This window comes from Rattus norvegicus, chromosome 19 (genome assembly GCF_021556685.1).
Source record: "Rattus norvegicus strain SHRSP/BbbUtx chromosome 19, alternate assembly SHRSP_T2T, whole genome shotgun sequence".
In the NCBI taxonomy this organism is placed as follows: Eukaryota; Metazoa; Chordata; class Mammalia; order Rodentia; family Muridae; genus Rattus; species Rattus norvegicus.
In genome coordinates this window covers 49,383,067-49,401,241 of record NC_141552.1, presented here as the reverse complement: position 1 = coordinate 49,401,241, position 18,175 = coordinate 49,383,067, and the positions used below count along the sequence as shown (strand labels likewise).

At 45.9% G+C, this 18,175-nt stretch overlaps 2 long non-coding RNA genes across 3 annotated transcripts in view; one reads left to right on the top strand and one right to left on the bottom strand.

The window, feature by feature from the left end:
* Positions 1–4,658: 4,658 nt before the first annotated feature.
* LOC147999441 (uncharacterized) overlaps positions 4,659–18,175 on the bottom strand; it is a 23,433-nt gene continuing 9,916 nt past the window's right edge. Inside the window, exons 3-4 of the long non-coding RNA XR_015644122.1 lie at positions 13,083–13,279; positions 4,659–5,735 (exon numbers count right to left, since the gene is read on the bottom strand). This is a non-coding gene — a long non-coding RNA (uncharacterized LOC147999441). The remainder of the gene's footprint in view (positions 5,736–13,082; positions 13,280–18,175) is intronic.
* LOC147999440 (uncharacterized) overlaps positions 16,479–18,175 on the top strand; it is a 17,504-nt gene continuing 15,807 nt past the window's right edge. For both annotated transcript variants that reach the window (XR_015644119.1, XR_015644120.1), the window contains exon 1: positions 16,479–16,584. This is a non-coding gene — a long non-coding RNA (uncharacterized LOC147999440). The remainder of the gene's footprint in view (positions 16,585–18,175) is intronic.

Below are 18,175 nucleotides of genomic sequence, written 5' to 3'. Positions count from 1 at the left end.
GCTGGCCAGCAGCCAGGACGTCTCTCTGATTACAGGGTTCAGGTTGGGTAGACTCAAAGAGAAGCCTAGAGGAAATCTGCAGGTATGGCTTGTGTCTTGGGGCAAGACAGTGACAGGAATAAGGAATGGAGAAATTGATGTCAAGGTTAAGATGAGGAAGCCAGTTTGCAGAGGAAGACTGGAAGCCCTTCTTTACCTGGGCTTCCTCCAATGAACAGAGCATACTCAGAAAAAAGGGTCCTCCAAATATGAACAGGAGAGGTGTGGAGTACGAAGACTTCTTGGACTCCTTCCTCAGAACACTAGTTCATTTCCAGTCTTGGGAGTGGCTTTCCCATACTGATAGGCTATTTCTGTTATGTTCAATTCCAACTTAAATGGAGTGACTTTTTCTCCAATTCTCCCATTCCTGGCAGCTGCCAAGACTTACAGTTTGCCTGCTCTGTTGTTGTTTTTTTTTGCAAAGTCTAGATACAACTGTCCTCAAGCTTCCTTGCGATTCCATTTAAAACCTATTTTATTAATGAGATTAAAGCCTCCAGAGGGGAACCTCAGTTTCCCTAGTGACAAGACTACCCTACCCGGATCCATGCACTAACATCTGCCACGCCAGGAGGTGTCAAGGTATCAGGCCTGGGAGAATGTTCTATATTAATATACCAAGAACCCAGCCTCCCTCCCCTACCTGGAGCTTCCACATTCCTTCTTTTCCAGAGGAACACCACCCCTGAACCCCAGCAAAATCACCATGACAGGGCTACAAGAGATGTGCATTACTCCTCTGCCTCACCTCCATTCCTTAGGAGGAATTTGTTCACTGGGTCCAGAGGTGCCCAGCCTGGATATCTGGCCTGAGCTCAAATACCTCCTTGATAGACTTTCTTCCTGTGGTTTCGCAGGCTGGCACTACCATCCAGTACCCAGCTCAGGGCTTTACTATTAAAGGACCAGGGGAATGACCTGGCTGAGAATGACAGCACAAGCCTAGCCCTGAACGAACTCTGTGCCAGGCACTGCCCAGTTCTTCCCAAACCTTATCTTCTGCACTGAGTCAGATCTAGCTGGGCTCTAGCCTTAGACTCTTAACAGCTCTTCTGAGCCTGGCGGGAGCATGGCCAACAGGAAGTCCTCATTTACTCAGCAGGCCTGACCCAGGCAGTCTCTCTTTTAGACACTCCATAACCAAGGTCAGGTGGGGCTTTTGCTAGTGGCACCTCAGGACAGGGAACATGCCAAGGTAGTGGCAGTGACTGAGCCAATGACCCCCAGGAAGCTTCCAGAAAGCCGAAGTGTGGATGTTCTGGGAGGCCCTGGGGCTCAGGCCGGCAAGGTTGACCAAGTCTGGCGGACTTCGGTGGCCTGTCTTCCCTCTCTGGGTCTCTGCTTCATCACATATCAAATGGTGGATAAAGTGGGTGACTCTAAGTGCTTTTCCAGTTCTGGACATTGACTCCGAAAACACAGGGACTTCAAGATTCATGGCAGGTCCTGGGTAGCAGGCCATTGATCCAGTGATTATTTCCTATCAACCAAAGCAAATTCTCCCACTGGCCTGACTTAGACCTCGGGTGGGGAGCTACTCACTGCGGACACTCAGCATCATCTGACTGACAAGGAAAACAGGAAGAACAGCTTCAATCCATCTCAACCTGCTTTGACCATGTCAAACCCATTTCTTCGACATCCATGACCCAGAGAAAAGGGACACAAACATAGCTGGCAGGTCTCTCAATCAGGGTCCAGCATCAGCTCAACTGGGTGAAAATACTGTTTTGTGGTCTCCCTAGCTGGGTGGCACAGAGGTGGAAACAGGCTGCCTGCTCTCACCCTGCATCTATAAGGATTCTTCATCCACAAGCCATCCCGGCACCGCTGCCTGCTGTCCCTCCCTTCTCTGCTGCTTGGTCCTGCACACTGTATGGAAGGTGAACTCTGAGGATGGCAGGTATCAGTCCTCTGAGTTCATCTGTGGGTGGTCAAAATGTCAAGACATACTGGACGGGTCTTCTGCTCATCGTGTACGGTCAAACAACAACAACAACACCAACAACACAAGAGTCCCTCGTTCCAAAAGCTTGGTGCTAATCTCAGCTTTCAACTTCCAGCAAGTATTAAGATGTCTAACTCCACCACCCTCCATTCCAGGCTCTAATTTTCCTTCCATGACGCCCCAGTCTTGAAGAAGGGCTAGCCAAGGGAAACTGAGTTCTTTCCTTCCTACAGGTTCAAAGATAGGGTCCTTGGGAATTCATCAACTGCCTGAGGAGTTGGGGGGCAAGAAGAGATTTTTGTGCTTTTGTGTCACAGGTGACTGAGCTGCTGGGAGCCATTTCAGGCTAATTGTTGTCGAATGTGTGTCAGTGGCTTCCTGCTAGCCCCAAGAGGACACCTGTGTCCCCTACCGTCATCTCCACAAAGAATGGCTGCTCAGACGGCAGGTGATGGATGAGTGGGGGAGGTGGGTAGATCTGTGCCTTGGCCCAACTGTCACGGCTGAGTGATCATTGAAGACTTCTCTGCTGAGCCCTAACCACCACCCTCCATCTCTCCAACCATGTCCCATCTGTTTATTGTTTACACAGTCCATGTTTGCTGGTGACTGATGACAACAGTTTGAGTAGAGCCAAGAGACTGGAGGCAGCCCTGGGCTCATGCCAACTGCCCTGCTGGGCTTTGAATTAACCCACCACTGCGCCATTCAGATTCTCCCTTAACTCTTCCTGGGATGGTCTGTGCCTGAGACCTTGTCTCCTCCATGTTGGCTTTAAGGGATCTTTTTAACCCCAAACCATATTTAATTATTCTGCTGTGGGGAAGCTGTTCATGTTCCCCATGATGAATGTTGTTTAAATTACTTAGCAGAGCCTTCCTGAGTCATCTCTGGATATGATAAGGATTATTGCTATATAAATGGATGGATGGATAAATGAAGAAATTAACATACCTCGAACTCCAGTGGAGCTTATGCCCTGTAGATTATATTATCTCTTAACATCAGGAATTCCAAGTCTTAACCAGAGGACTTGACCAGAGGAAAAGGCCAGGCCCCAGTAGTGGCTATGCAGTGACTGTGGTCCTGGATATTGTCTAATCGTTCTTTCCTTCAGGGGATGGGTCTAAATCAACATCCTTTCACCTAGGAAAGTCCTCAGGGTTCTGGACTCCTAAATTGTGTTTTCTTTCTGGGGGGGTTCTAGCTGGGGACCACCTCTCCGGAGTCTGAGATCAGTCTTACATCCCTTGGGGGCCCTGACACCAGCTCAGATATGTGCTCGTGAGAAAACTAGTTTCTATGGTATTTTTCCTATAATTTATGAGACTTGTCACAGCCAGAGGAATTATCTCAAGTACTCCATTCGTTGTGTTCTCTGGCCCTGCTCGAGTTCTCCACCCTCTAAAGAATCCCTGGATCCAGCAGCCGGCTGAGAGAATGCAGCATCCCTGAAAGCATTCCAGATGCTCCCCACTCCTGCCCCAGGCCCTGGGACTTTGGTGGAAGTCACGAACTGGACAAATCCAATGGGGACTCAGTTCTGACATCCTTCCTGCAGTTTGTAACAGCCAATCAAGAAAGGGCATGTGGGAGCCTCAGAGATGTAAAATGGAGCAAGCATTTTGGGAAAGTTGTTCCGAAATGTCCTTTTAAAAATGAACCACAGAGGGGTTGGGGATTTAGCTCAGTGGTAGAGCGCTTACCTAGGAAGCGCAAGGCCCTGGGTTCGGTTCCAGCTCTGGGTTCGGTCCCCAGCTCCGAAAAAAAAGAACCAAAAAAAAAAAAAAAAAAAAAAAAAGAACCACAGAGCCTGAGATGACTCAGCAGGTGGGGGTGTTGCAGCTGCTTCTGACAGCTGAGTTCGGTCTCCACCTGGAGGAGATAATTGATTCTTATAGGTCGTCTCCTGGTCTCCATATGGGCACTGTGACACATGCACAGCACACCACCCCAAGACACACAGATAAATAAATGTAATACGAATTTAAGAGGCTGATAAAATGAATCAGAGGGTAAATAAAAGTGCTTGCCACCAAGACTGATAACCTGAGTTCCATCCCTTGTATCCACGTGATGGGAGACAGGACACTGTGCCATGCCTCCCCTCACCCTGCATAAATAAATGTAATTGTTCTTAAGTTTGAAAGAGGAGCCTGAGAGGAGAGGCAGGCAGATCTCTGAGTTGGAGGCCAGCCTGGTCTACAGATCGAGTTCCAGGACAGTCAGGGCTACACAGAGAAGCCCTGTCTACAACAACAACAACATAAAAAAAGTCTTGTCACAGAGGCTCACACTTTTAGTCCCAGCACTTTTGAGGCAGGTGGATCTCTGAGAGTTACCAGCCTGGTTCACATAGTGAATTCCAGAGCAGCTAGGGCTATGGAGAGAGAACCTGTCTCAAAAAAAAATCATAAGCATAAATCTATTATCTGATAGGGCATTCCATGCCCATGTGCTAGTAGAAGTGAAAGCTCGTGTTTTACACGGATACTTGTACACCAACAGACACATCAACTGCGTTTATAACAGTCCCAAGCTGGAAACTACCCAAATATCCACCAACAGGGGAAAAGGTAATTGTGATATAAAGGAGAAAGCAATACTTAGCAGGAAGCAGGGACCACCTGTGAATATGCTCAGCAACACGGTAAGAACAAACAGAAATAATATATACCAGGCCATGCTATTTATTGAAAAATCAGAAAATGCAAACCCGAGTTCTCAAAATGGCTCAGCTAATAAGAGCCTGCAATGGAGCCTGATGACCTGAGCTCAGTTTCAGGGACCACAGGGTAGAAGGAGAGAACTGACTTCCTGAAGTTGTTCTCTGACCTCTACAAACATGCTGTCGTATGCATCCCCCCACCCCCAGCTGCACACACCACACACAAAATAAAAAAATGTAAGTGTAACTTAAAATTAAGAAAAATATTTTTAGATCAATACAAACTCAGAGTGTTGCCGATGAGACAGTGGGGGGAAGGAAGAGTTTACAAAGGGACAGGAAGACTGGATGTGGTTGCCATTGTCTTGGTGTTGGTTTCACTCATATAGGTGGAAACCATCCAAATGTACATCTTCTGTATTACATATGTCTGTGTGTCATATATAAGTAGTATTGAAGAAGAGGAGAAAAGAGAGGCTGTGTTTATCCAAGATATCATCACTGCTCAACATAAACTTCAAGGTTCTTGCTCTCCTGATAATCCATACATTATCTGTGTCTGCCTGGATTGGCCAAGATGGCTGGTCTTGGCTTGATCAGAGGACTCCTGTTCCTCTGTCAAGGCTCTGGGCAAGATCCACATGTGTGTCTGACAGGACTGGGAGATACTGTGAGTCCACATGGGGTGGGGTGTAAAGGATTCAAAGGAAGGAAGAGTATGAAGGGCCAAAAGAGCAGAAACTCCAGGTTTCAGGGAGATCTGCTTTCCTGAGAAAAGGCCACATGGGAAACTAATGTGGCTCAGCCAGTACTTTGGGGCACAAGGGTTGAATAGGATATGTCCACTTCTTCCTCATACAGAAAATACACAGAGGAACTCTGTCCTTGGCAGAGTAGAAAGGCTAGTTTCATCTTTCCTTCAGAAATCCAGGAGGCCCAGGCCTCTGCCCCACAGACAATTGAGAGGTTCTGAGGCATTGGCCAATCTTTATTCTTTGGGTCAGCTGCAAACAGCATCAGAAAGGCTGAAGCTAGTAGCTCCAAGGGTGAGTGGGAGATTCAGCTTCTCAGTGATTCCTGTATACACAGAACAACCACAAAAAGCCACGTGAGTTCCTGATGCCTTTGGTGACCTTCTGGTTGTCCTGACTTTCTACATGGTGTCCTTGAGTCCTGAGCAAGTCTGGCCCTCCTTCCTATGCAATCTACTGTGTGAGTTTCCCATTCAGCTTTAGAATTAGATGAGTCGTCAAGAGTGAGGTCCTGCAGGTCATGAGGGCTCCCAGTCAGACAAGTCAGGACCAGTGCAGAGGCCAAGGTTCAGAAGCCCAGGGAATATCAGTCTTTGGGGACTAAGTCCAAGAAGAAAGAAGCATTACCCGGAGACCATTTGCACTGGTGACTAGACACACATGTGAGTAGTTGGAGTTCAAAGTGTCCTCTTCATAGCCACACCTGAAGGGGTAGCCAGAGCCAAGGGCACTGCCTGAGCAACAAGATAGAACCACCAACAGTCAGACTATTTTCTGGTGCCACCTGCTGATCATCATTTAGGCAACACTTTTTCTTTCTTTCTTTTTTTTTTTTAAAAAAAATGATTGATTTATTTGTGAATATAAGAACACTATAGCTGTCTTCAGGCACACCAGAAGAGGGCATCAGATCCCATTACAGATGGTTGTGAGCCACCATGTGGTTGCTGGGAATTGAACTTAGGACCTCTGGAAGAGCAGTCGGTGCTCTTAACCGCTGAGCCATCTCTCCAGCCCAACACTTTTTTCTGAGCTAAAATGGCACACATGAAGATTTCTCACCATGTTCATCCCTAAGCAGAACCAGCTGTGGTTCCCATCCTAGATAGTCCAGTACTTATTTCCCATACATAAGGTCAGCTTTCTAGAAAGTATCCCATTGTACCTTTCTTAGAGATAGGCTAATATCCTGTTGCTTTAACATTTCTCAAGCTACAACCCCAAAGTAGAACTCTAGAAACGTACTCCTCAACACTAAGGACATTGGCTTAGGAAAGTCACAAAGTTACACTTTCCTTTCATTAGTGAGCATAGTTAGGGAACGTATTGGATGGACTCCTGCCCTGGCTGTTCTCACAGCCTGAATGTCCTACTGGACGCTCACTGGCAGCCATGTTTGTAGAACTAGGCCTCAATAGGGGGCTCCAGGGACATTGGCAGTGAGGTCTCAGACCTGTTCTCAAGGATTCCATAATCCAATAGAAGCACAATTCATAGTTTACTAATGCATCAATGAAAGGGACTGGAGATGGCTCAGCGGTTAAGAGCACTGACTGTTCTTCCAGAGGTCCTGAGTTCAATTCCCAGCAACTACATGGTGGCTCACAACCATCTGTAAAGGGATCCAGTGCCCTCTTCTAGTGTGTCTGAAGACAGTGTACTCACATAAAATAAATAAATCTTTAAAAAGAAAGACAGGAAGAAAGAAAGAAGGAAAGAAAGAATGTTCTAGAACGGCAATAGTAGAGGAAGTCAATAGTAATAATATTCTTTCCTTTTCACTCACAGCCAACTCCAAGGACAACGGCTGGTTCTGCTCAAAGGTGAACAAGGTGAGTAGCCCCTGAGAGTGTTGAAAAATGTGCTGCATAGGAGCTGCAGGGGGAGCAGAATCAGACGGCCTGGCTTTTCTGTTGAGAAAGGTCAGGGCAGGCTTTAGTGAAGAGGGCCCACTGAACCACCTCTAGGGTAGATAAGCAGATCTACTGATGATGGAGGAAGAAAGAGCTGTCCAGGCCAAGAAAGCAATAGGGTAAATCTCAGAAAACATCTTATGATGTAAGGTCAGATGTACCTCCAATGAATTCCAAGCCTCCGCTATGGGAGCGCAAAGAATTCCAGAGAAATTCCACATGACAAGGGAATGTTTGCTTTCTTGGTGCCAGAATTTGTGCTGAAATTGGCACTCACCTAATTCTCCTCCCTTTGTTCCTGTGGGGAGTTTCTTTGAGACAGCTCATGCTAAAAGCTTTTGGTAATGGTTTCCCGTGAAGGCATACTGATTCCCCACTGGATAATTAGGATGTAGCAGAATCCTGTGAGAACGGTTGCATTCTCCAAAGGCTGCCACAGCCCAGGGACTGGGGTTTCTTAATTGGTTCATATGATCCACATCTGAATCTCGTTTGCATTTGGGAAGGAGGGCACTTTATATATATATATATGAGAGAGAGAGAGAGAGAGAGAGAGAGAGAGAGAGAGAGAGAGAGAGAGAGAGGATGACTTGTTTAAATTGTTTTATCCATAGATATAAGTAAAGTGTTGAAAGTGCTGTGTTTGATTAAAAAGTGGCTTTGCTTTAGGATGAATACTATAAAAATGTCTAATCATGTATTCACCCATCCCTGTGCTGCTTGTTGACTAAAATTGATGTTTCCTACCCCAATCCTTGCCCTACATGACTCTGAAACCTGGAAGGGCCTCTCTGTCTGGGACCTTGCCTTGCTTACATGGTGTGGACACACCCGACCTGTCTGACAGATTTCGTCTAGCGTAAGGAATTAAAAATATAAATAAGGGTCAAGGGTACAGAAACGACTAAGGTAAGGTTCTCAACCTGTGGGTTGAGATCCCTTTGGGGGTCGCTCATCAGATATCATGCCTATCAAATGTTTACATTATGATTCATAACAGTGGCAAAATTACAGTTATAAAGTAGCAAGGAAATAATTTCTATGGTTGGGGGTCACCACAACATGAGGAACTGTATTAAAGGATCAAAGCATTAGGACCACTGGACTAAAGCAAGAGTCAGGGAAAGACAAGACTCTCTTTAACTGACACCAAATGGAGCTGAGGAGACAGGAGACGGTCACATCATCTGACCCCGAGTTTGAAAACCCCCTCAATTCCTCTAGTGTCAGGAAGGGCTGCAGCATCCCAGGGTGTAATGGAAGAGGACGGGGAAGGAGCAGACCTGACTCTTTAGTGCCTCAGGGAATTCTTTTCTTATTCCAACTCTCCATGGTCCAGAGGATCATCCTTGGTTGGGTAGGAAGCCAATTAACTTAGGAAGGGACACTCCCCACTGACTTCTAGACCCAAAAGAAAGACGTTCCCCAGAAGCTCAGTTCACTCACCAAGGCGTCTTGAGCCATCTGCAATCAAATCTACCTTCATGAGCCAAGAGTATCCCCTTCCTGGAAGCTTGCTGAGACCATGAGTCCAGATACCCCCAGGGTTCTTTCTGTTCCTAGCAGTGGAGCTAGTGGTCAAATATCTCCCCCATCACTGGTACCAGGTTCAGTTTGATTGTGTTGCTAGAACCCACCCCACTACACCACAAACACACACACACACACACACACACACACACACACACACACACACACCTCTCTAGGGTCAAACTTTAAGAAGGTGCCTAAGTGGTTTATGAGGATGAAGAATAGAAGGAGAAGAATCTTAAAAGAGGGGCCTGGGATTAGAAGACTGGGAAGCTACTAGATTCAGTCTCAAGGATGCAGTCCCACCAGGCCTTAACAGGGAAGAGAAACATTCATGCCAGGGAACACATCAGGCTCTTTGCCTTCATTTTCCCATCAGTTCTTTCCAACAGTGATGAAGGCAAGGCTGAGGTCTAAAAGAGGGAAAAGGCTTATTCATGTTCACACAGCACAAAATCTATCAGCTCTGTTTAGGGAGTATAGTTTATAGGGGGTGTGGGAGAGGAATAAAAGGAGAAAGGGAGGAAGGAAAGGAAAAGAGAAAAGAAAATATAATTCCAAGGAATTATAAGTAGGATTTTGTTTGTTTTTTCTTTTTTTCGGAGCTGGGGACGAACTCAGGGCCTTGCGCATGCTAGGCAAGCGCTCTACCACTGAGCTATATCCCCAACCCCTATAAGTAGGATTTTAAAAACTTACATCTTATTTGGTGTGTGTGTGTGTGTGTGTGTGTGTGTGTGTGTGTGTGTATGGGGGGGAGGGGGCACAAGGAACCAATGGACCATGCTTCCAGCTCCATGTGACTTTAGAAACATCAACCTCCATCCCCCAGTTCTTCAGCTGCCTCCTGACAAGGCCCCAGACTTCCTACTGCACCTGTCTGAGCGTGACCAGTCTTTTCTTCCCACCACCTCATCCTCTGAGCTCCCCTCATGGTGACACTCAGCCTGTGGCAGGGCTTATCTTCGAGAAGAGTAGAGATCACAAGTGGCCTTCCTCGGGTATCTCTCCCTCCATAGTCCCCTCAGCCTGCCGACCTTATCTTGATACCCAGCAGTCTTCTCCTGCTTGTCCCAACTCTGCCTGTGTCTAGATGAGAAGTGTTAAGTTCACTCTCAGGCCTTTGTAACCCACCCCACCTCCAGTTCTTGCTGTCACCTGATTCTACTCTAGTAACGCATTGTTTGAGGCCACGAAGGCCTTACTACCTCCTACCCATCCCTTCTGGAAAGCCTATAGCTAATGCCAACACTATGCACTTGTTCAGTGCTTACTGAATACGGGAACACTACTGTACACATTCCAAACCATACCGTCATTTACTCCTCCCAGCCACTTCAACCCAGAGTTACGATGAGGAAACTGAGGCTCTGAGAAATAAATTAACTTGCCCATGGTTCCCAGCTATGAAGCAACAAAGCCAGGTCTACTTGTCTGACTCAGAAGTCATGTCTGTGAAGCTGGCTTTCAAGGATGTTTATGAATTAGTTCCAAGCTTTTGTACAGACGCGTATTCCTTGCAATCCCTTACACACAGGCAATCTTGTTGTTCACTGTCCACTGAACATTGGCTGCACAAGCCTAACCCCGTGCCTCAGCTCAGACACCCCTTCTCCTGAAATTCCTTTCTCCAGTTCCTGCTCTCAGAAAGGTTGATCCAGAATGGCTTCTTACCATGAACAATCCCCTTCCTTTAGTAATCAGCCCAGACTTGCTTTATTTTTGCACAGGGCTCTGGTGCCAACATTTCTAGTAGGCAGCAAGTTCACTAACAGCTGAGACCAAGCCCGGTTTGTACTCGAGTCCCTCAGAAGTGTCCTGCCTGGAGCATGGCATTCTTTTGTACAGAACTGTTTTTGTTTTGTTTTTATTTTCATTGTTGGGCTTTTGTACATGATGGGTGTGTGTCCTACTCACCACTAAGCTACATCCACAGTCAATGTTTTTGTTTCTTTTTATTTTTATTTTTTTTTGGTTCTTTTTTTCGGAGCTGGGGACCGAACCCAGGGCCTTGCGCTTCCTAGGTAAGCGCTCTACCACTGAGCTAAATCCCCAGCCCCATGTTTCTTTTTAAAGATGTATTTATTTTTAATGTGTTTGAGTGTTTTGCCTTCATGTATGTTATGTGCAGCATGTGCATGCAGTGCCTCTAGAGGCCAGAAGAGGGAGTCAGATCCCTGGACCTGGAGTTACAGATGGTTGTGTGGGGCCATGTGGGTGCTGGCAGCTGAACCTGGGTCCTCTGAAAGAATAGCAAGTACTCTTAACTACTGAGTCATCTCTACAGTCTGGTTTTAGAATTCTTGTGTTCAAGAAGATGAGGAGAAGCCTCATAGAGCAGGTTCCTAGCTTGGAGGGTAAGGTACATTCCCCTGGAGATTGGCATGAGGAGAATGGGAGTGTGCACTATGGAGACACCCCAGCCTCAGGCCATCCTGTGTGTGAAGCAATGGAGACATTTCCGTGGGTAGGAGTGTTCCAGAGTGGGGTGGGACCTGCTCCGAGCCCTGTGCTCCTCTGTGAGCTTGTTTCTCTTACCTTTAAAGCTAAATGCCAGTTGTCATTCATTCCAACCTCCAACCCTGACCGGGGCTTGCCTAACAGCATCCACCCTCACCTCTTTCCTTTCTAGGACTCAGAGGAAATCTACAGACTGCAGTTTGCAAACTGTCCCACTTCCTACCAAAAGCCAACCTTGGGAAAATCTGATGATGGAAACCCATTGGGATTTGGCAAATGGATGATGTCCATGGTGAAGAGACACAATGGTATGAATCAGGGCCAGACCCATCTCTGCTGAAGACATATGAGAAAGCTATGCAGAGGGAAATGGATGAGGTCCAAGTATCAGTTCCAGGCCATGGGGAAAGAGGTTCCACAAGCCAAAGTGGCCATGTGTAGAGTGCCAGGGCAGGAAACAGGCTTGTTTTCCTGGGTGACAGACACCAGGACCCACGTTGACTTTTTGCCCCCTTAGCAGAGGGCAAAAGATAGACATGAAGTTGAGCAATAGGAGAACCAGATAAAGGGTGTGATTGTCTTTAAATCACTAGCTCAACCAGGCGGACAGAGGCCCAAGGAAGCTTGTAACTTGGCCAGGCTGAGGAACATGGGCCATGACAGGGATACTGAAGCTCTTTAGAAAGCCTGTAGTAGGTAGGGCCGGGGAAAGTTATGTCCGACAGCCCCTTCTTGCCCTCCCCCATCTCTTTCCCTCTCTTCCTTCCCTCCTTTGTTCCCTCTCCTCCCTCCTTCCTTTCTTCTTCCCCCCTCCCTTCTCTTCCTCCTTCCTACCACAGCCTCAGTGCTGTGAACTGACCCCTCAGCCCTACAGGAGCTCTTCCTTTCTGGACCCAACAAAAGGCAGAAGAAAACAAGCTCAGTTCTTCTGAAAGGGGGAAAGCCACCCTTTGCCAAACCTAATCCTTTGACTTGCACTTACAACCTTAAATATACCCTTTGAAGACTTATAGCCAAGACCTTAAACATAGTCTTTGAAGTCCCTTGAAGCTTCCTTTCTTTGAAACCATAAAAGAACGTGTGGCTTTTTTTGGAAGCGGGAAAATCCCACATGCAATTTGCAGCATTTAAAAAAATCAAGAACAGCTAGCCAGAGAATGAGAGGTCTAAGCTCAGTCCTTTCTCGATGGTGACAGCCAGGTGGTTGGCAATGTGGCCCAGGGGTTAAGACACTCTCTAGAGGGTGGCACTCTGTGGATGACTTGTGGTGACCAGGTCACCAAGTCTTGTGAAGCCTTAATTTTTCTCATTCCTAAAGTCAAGAGTTCAATACTACCCTCTGAAGATTGCTTCCTTTCATGGTTCATGGGTGTCTTTATGTGCCAACAAAGGTATCAGGCTAATTGATATCCAGTTGAGTTTTCTCTCCTAGTGAAGAGCCCCAGTTCCCCACTGCAATAGATGGATGTCTAGGAAGGCAATTAGCACTGGAAATAAAAACTCTGACCTTGAGAATAATAAGGTGGAGGAGCTGAAGCCATAACACAGTTGGTCAGTTGCTTGTCTCGTATACAGGAAGACATGGCATCAATATCCAGGACCACACAAACCAGGTGTGGTGGCACTTACTATACTACTACCATAAAGGGGCATGATAGCAAGGCCACTCTTAGCTACATATTAAGTTAGAGGCCAGCCTGGGATACTGAGAATCAGTCTAAGGCAGGGGCAGGGAGGAAAAAAAAAGAGAAAAAGAGAGCCAGGATCACCTGAGAGAAATGCAGTTTGCTTTTCCCCCCATGCTCAGTGCCACATGACGCTCCAGGGGAGTCAGGAGCATGGTGACGATGAGTCTTTGTGTCCACAGCATTCTGGAGTATGCAGAGACAGGTCAGATGGTGGACGAAGGAGCCATCTGAGGTTAGAATGGATCATAGCTTCACAAAGAAGTGCAACTGGAGGTTTCCTGAGGAGAAAGAAGAATATTGACTCAGAGCACCAGGGATTTTAAAAGGAAATAACCGAACTGAATTTATACATATTTTGTGAAGAAATTCACAAAAAATAAACTCAAACTGGATCATTGACCAAAATGAAGGGATTGAACGTTTTAGTTAGAAGAAGTTCTTGTGGCATTGGATTTGGCAAAGATTTCCTAAACTGTGCAGAAAAGCATTAGATATACATTAGTTCGCTGATCTAAATATGACCAACATTTAAAACTGGAGCCAAGTTTAGTGTTGCATGCTTTTAATCCCAGCACTCAGGAAATTTTGGTAGAGGTGGGTTTGTCTTCATGAGTTCAAAACCAGTCTGGTCTACATAGCTATTTCAAGGCCATCCAAGGCAACAAAGTGAAGCCCTGCCTATAATTTAAAATTTGGCTGGTAAGATGGCCCGTGGAGAAAGGGTACTTGTGGTCAAGTCTGATGACCTGAGTTCAATCACTGAATCTTACACTGAGAGAGAATTGACTCTTTTTTTTTTTTTTTTTTTTTTGGTTCTTTTTTTTCGGAGCTGGGGACCGAACCCAGGGCCTTGCGCTTGCTAGGGAAGTGTTCTACCACTGAGCTAAATCCCCAACCCCTGATCAAGCTGTCTTTGAACTCACAGAGATCCACTTACATCTGTCTCAGGAGTGCTGGGATTAAAGGCAGCACCAAATCGGGAGGAAGCAGTAGTCTTGGTTCCTGGGTGAAGACCAGTTACTTCTCAGCAATTCCAGTCAGATGTGGGTGTAGGGTCTGATGACACAAATTCCACCTGCTGTTTGTCTTTGGGTGCATTACTAACTCATCTGTGTGTGTGTGTGTGTGTGTGTGTGTGTGTGTGTGTGTGTGTGTGTGTGTAATGTGTGTAATGTGTGTAATGTGTGTATATGGATGGTATGTGTAATGTGTATAGTATGAGTGTGTGTATGTGTGAGTGTGTGCATACAGTGTGTGTGTAGTGTGTATGTGTGTGGAGTGTGTGTGATTTGTGTGTAAAACACAATCATAGAAACCAACCTAGTAGTGGCTGGAGCAGAATTATGAGTTTGAGTTCAAATTGGATTATATACATCTTTAAGGCCAATCAAAGCTATATAATGAGGGGCTGTCTCAAAAAATAATTGTGAAAATAAACACCCCAATTATTGAAGACAAATAATTTAGAAATGTAAAATATTCAGAGAGTGTCACAAAAGACGATACATAGATAGCATGGGAAGAGATATTCAAGGTCATTAATCACGGTGGGTGGAGGGGTGTGAATGAAAACCACGATGAGATACCATGATACACACTTGCCTAAAATTAAAACCACTGAACACATCAAGTGCTGATGAGCCCTTGGGGCAACTGGGGCTCCCATAAACAGCTGTTGGAGTCATAAAGTTGTTTAATCACGTTGGAGGACAGTTTGACAACTTCTTTAAAAGTTAAAGACAGACTTGTTACATAGGCAAGCGCTTGTTACATAAGCCACCCCTGGGTACTTACCAGCGATATAAAAGCTGATGCTCACATAAATACTTGTCACTGGGCTCATGAAGCAGCTCAGTGGTGCTCACTTAGCATGCATGAGACCCCGGTCCTCAGCCCCACCCCCACCAAACAACGAAAAAAACCTCAACACCCACACATGTAAACGCAGAGTCGTAGCTATTCTTGTCATAATCATCCCGAAACTAGAAACCACCCAAAGACCCCTCAACATGTGAATAAACACATTGGTGTGCACATGTCGATGTAATTCTACTTTACCGATAAGAAGGAACAATGGGTGGTTGGGCTTTCAAGTGATGATGTGCTGCAGGATGAAGAAGACAAAACAAAAACATAAGCGTACTGTATGATTCCATTCATAAACAATTCTAGGAAGTGTAAGGGAATCCGAAATGAGTGCTTGGTGGGGTGTGAAGTGGGAGGGGCAGGAAGAAGGGGATTTCAAATGGACGCAAGGGATTAAGGGAGAATGAAGTCAAGTGATGGATGTAATCATTGCCTTGACCATGTTTTACAAGGCAGACATATTTGAAAGCCCATCAGATTATAGACTTTAAGCATGTGCACTTTATTGTAGTTGTTTCAAAGAAGGAGGATGGACCAGGTATGGTGACTCATGCCTATAGTCCCAATACTTGGAAAGTTAAGGCAGGAGGATTGCTGTGAATCTGAGGCTAGATTGGGCTACCATATGACTCTCTCACTCTCTCTCTCTCTCTCTCTCTCTCTCTCTCTATATATATATATATATATATATATAGTATTCAGTATATAGTATATTTAGTATATATGCTGATATGTTTAGTGTGTATATGTGTGTATGATGTATATGTATATATATGTACATATTCAGTATATAGTATATTTAGTATATATGTTGATATGTTTAGTGTGTATATGTGTGTGTATGATGTATATGTATATATATGTACATATTCAGTATATAGTATATTTAGTATATATGCTGATATGTTTAGTGTGTATGTGTGTGTGTGTGTGTGTGTGTGTGTGTGTGTGTGTGGTCTTGCTCCCTTGATGAAAACCAGGCACTCCCCAGCAATTCTCATCAGATGTGGGTGTGGGGTCTGACGTCACAGTCTAAGATTCCATCTTCTCTGCTGTCTGTAGGTTCATTACTAACTCAGTTAAACCTTCCCAACTCCTGGAGGGCAGAGACTGGGTTTTCTGTATTAAGGCTATCCTGCTGAGGAAGGGGATAATAACAATGATGAAGCAGCTTCCACAAGTGGCAGCAGAAGGGATGGTTATCACCAGGATCTTAGAGAGTCACCTAACCGTGGGCCAATAACATCCCTGCCATTCCTGTCTTGTTCATGGAATGTGAGTAACTCGCTCTGGGAAGACTCCCAGCATAGCTGAGGAACTGGCTAAGGCAGAGCAAGATGCTGAGTCAGGGCAGCTCCTGGAAGAACTGGACCACTGGGGCTCACTCTTCAGGTCTGGGCTGTCCCATAAGACAGTCCTTACATAATGTACAGTCAACTGTGATATTCCAGAGCCAGGAAGTCAATGCTATAGCTGAGGTCCTCCCCTGTGACAGATGAACCCAGATTCCAACCTTTCCCACACTGACCTGATTAACGTCTCGGTGACCTTGTGGTCAGACTTGTTCTGCAAGACATGCACCAAGACTGGCAACTGCAGGAACCCAAAGCTGACGTTCTCTCTCTTGCAGAAGCCAGGCTATCAAACCTAAAGCTAATACCTGTTACGTTCGAGCTCCACGAGAGTCAGCCGTGGCGATGGTTACCCATGAGCTTATGTAAGTCTCCCCTCTGATATTCCTGAATTATTATTTACTAAAACCTATTTTTCATCCTGGCCGCCGTGGACCCAGGCCTATAGCCCTCGTGGGCCACAACTCCCAACTCTTACATCTTGGCAGTGTCTCTGTCTCTCTGTCATACACTTCTCAGGCGGGGAACTTCTCCTATTCTCTTCTTCCCATGTGTTCCTAGCCAGAGAACCTCAAAGTCACGCCTCTTTTTCTCTGCTCAATCATTGGCTGCTGACAACTTTATTTACCAATTAGAACTGCTGGGAGCATGGACCGTCAGCATCTCACACGTAGACATGTAAATTCTTGTGAATTTGTTGGGAACCCAATTAACATAATATAAACAATAAACCAAATCCACACCACACCACCATGCTCAGCTCTGGGATCACCTTTTAATAACACACTCCTTTCCTGGGCATCCACAGAATAATCCCGATTTCAGATAGCACCAGTAGGTGATGAAGCTCGCCCAGGAATAAGTGAGTTGATCCTTCTAGCCAAGTTCCTCCTCTCTGAAGTTTTCTTGGGTTTTTGTTTTCTGATTGTTATTTGTTTTGTTTTTGGCTTTTGGCTTTTTGCCTCCTCGGAAAGTTTGCCCCAACTTTGAGAAAGGCCAGGCTGAAGAGCATGGTGCAGAAGAAGACTGCATTTCTTCTCTATGTTGCTGTCTGTACCCTGCTGGCTTCCAGGGACACTGCAGAACTTGTTGTATCCCCATGTTTGCAGGAATCTATGCTTGAGTTCAGCCCTACAATAATGGAAAAGCAAACCTAGATATCTTACCCAATAGACCTCCCTGAGCCAGGGAGTCCTCCAGATGAACTGGAATATTAACTATGCACCTGGAATGACCACCACTCTGTGCTCAAGGCAAAACAGAATTGCTTATTCCCAGACAAAGAGCGTGGCATGTTGCCCCGGAACGTATATTCCCATTACATTGCCTTTGTATTTTATCAGCCACCTCTCTAGGAGAGCATTGGTGGTCACTGAGATATAAATGAGGGTGTGAACAAGCAAGGCATGAAAGCCAGCTGCAGAGTTGGAGGACGATGGGATGGGGTCCAAAGAGAATTGATGGATCTAACTTCAGTTCTGTGCGATACACCTGGTGACTGATGTTCCCCTTTCATACACAGCCTTGCAACCTAACAGTGGGGTGAGGGGGATCCAAGGCCAGAGGCTGTTCAGGAGTTACATGTATAAGAGTCCTGTGGTTGTTTGTTTATGCTTGGTCCAGGGAGTAGCACTATTAGGAGGCGTGGCCTTGTTGGATTAGGTTGTTGGAGGAAGTGTGTCACTAAGTGGTAGGTTTTAAGGCCCTCCTCCTAACTGCCTGAAAACAGTCTGCTCCTGGTTCCCTTTGAATGAAAGTGTAGAACTCTTGGCTCCTCCAGCACCACGCCTTCCTGGATGCTGCCATATTCCCACCTTGATGATAATGGACTCGATCTCTGAACGTGTAAACCAGTCCTAATTAAATGTTGTCCTTTATAAGTTGCCTTAGTCATGGTGTCTGTTCACAGCAGTAAAACCTTAGCTAAGACAGGTCCCAAGACCACCTGGAAGGCAT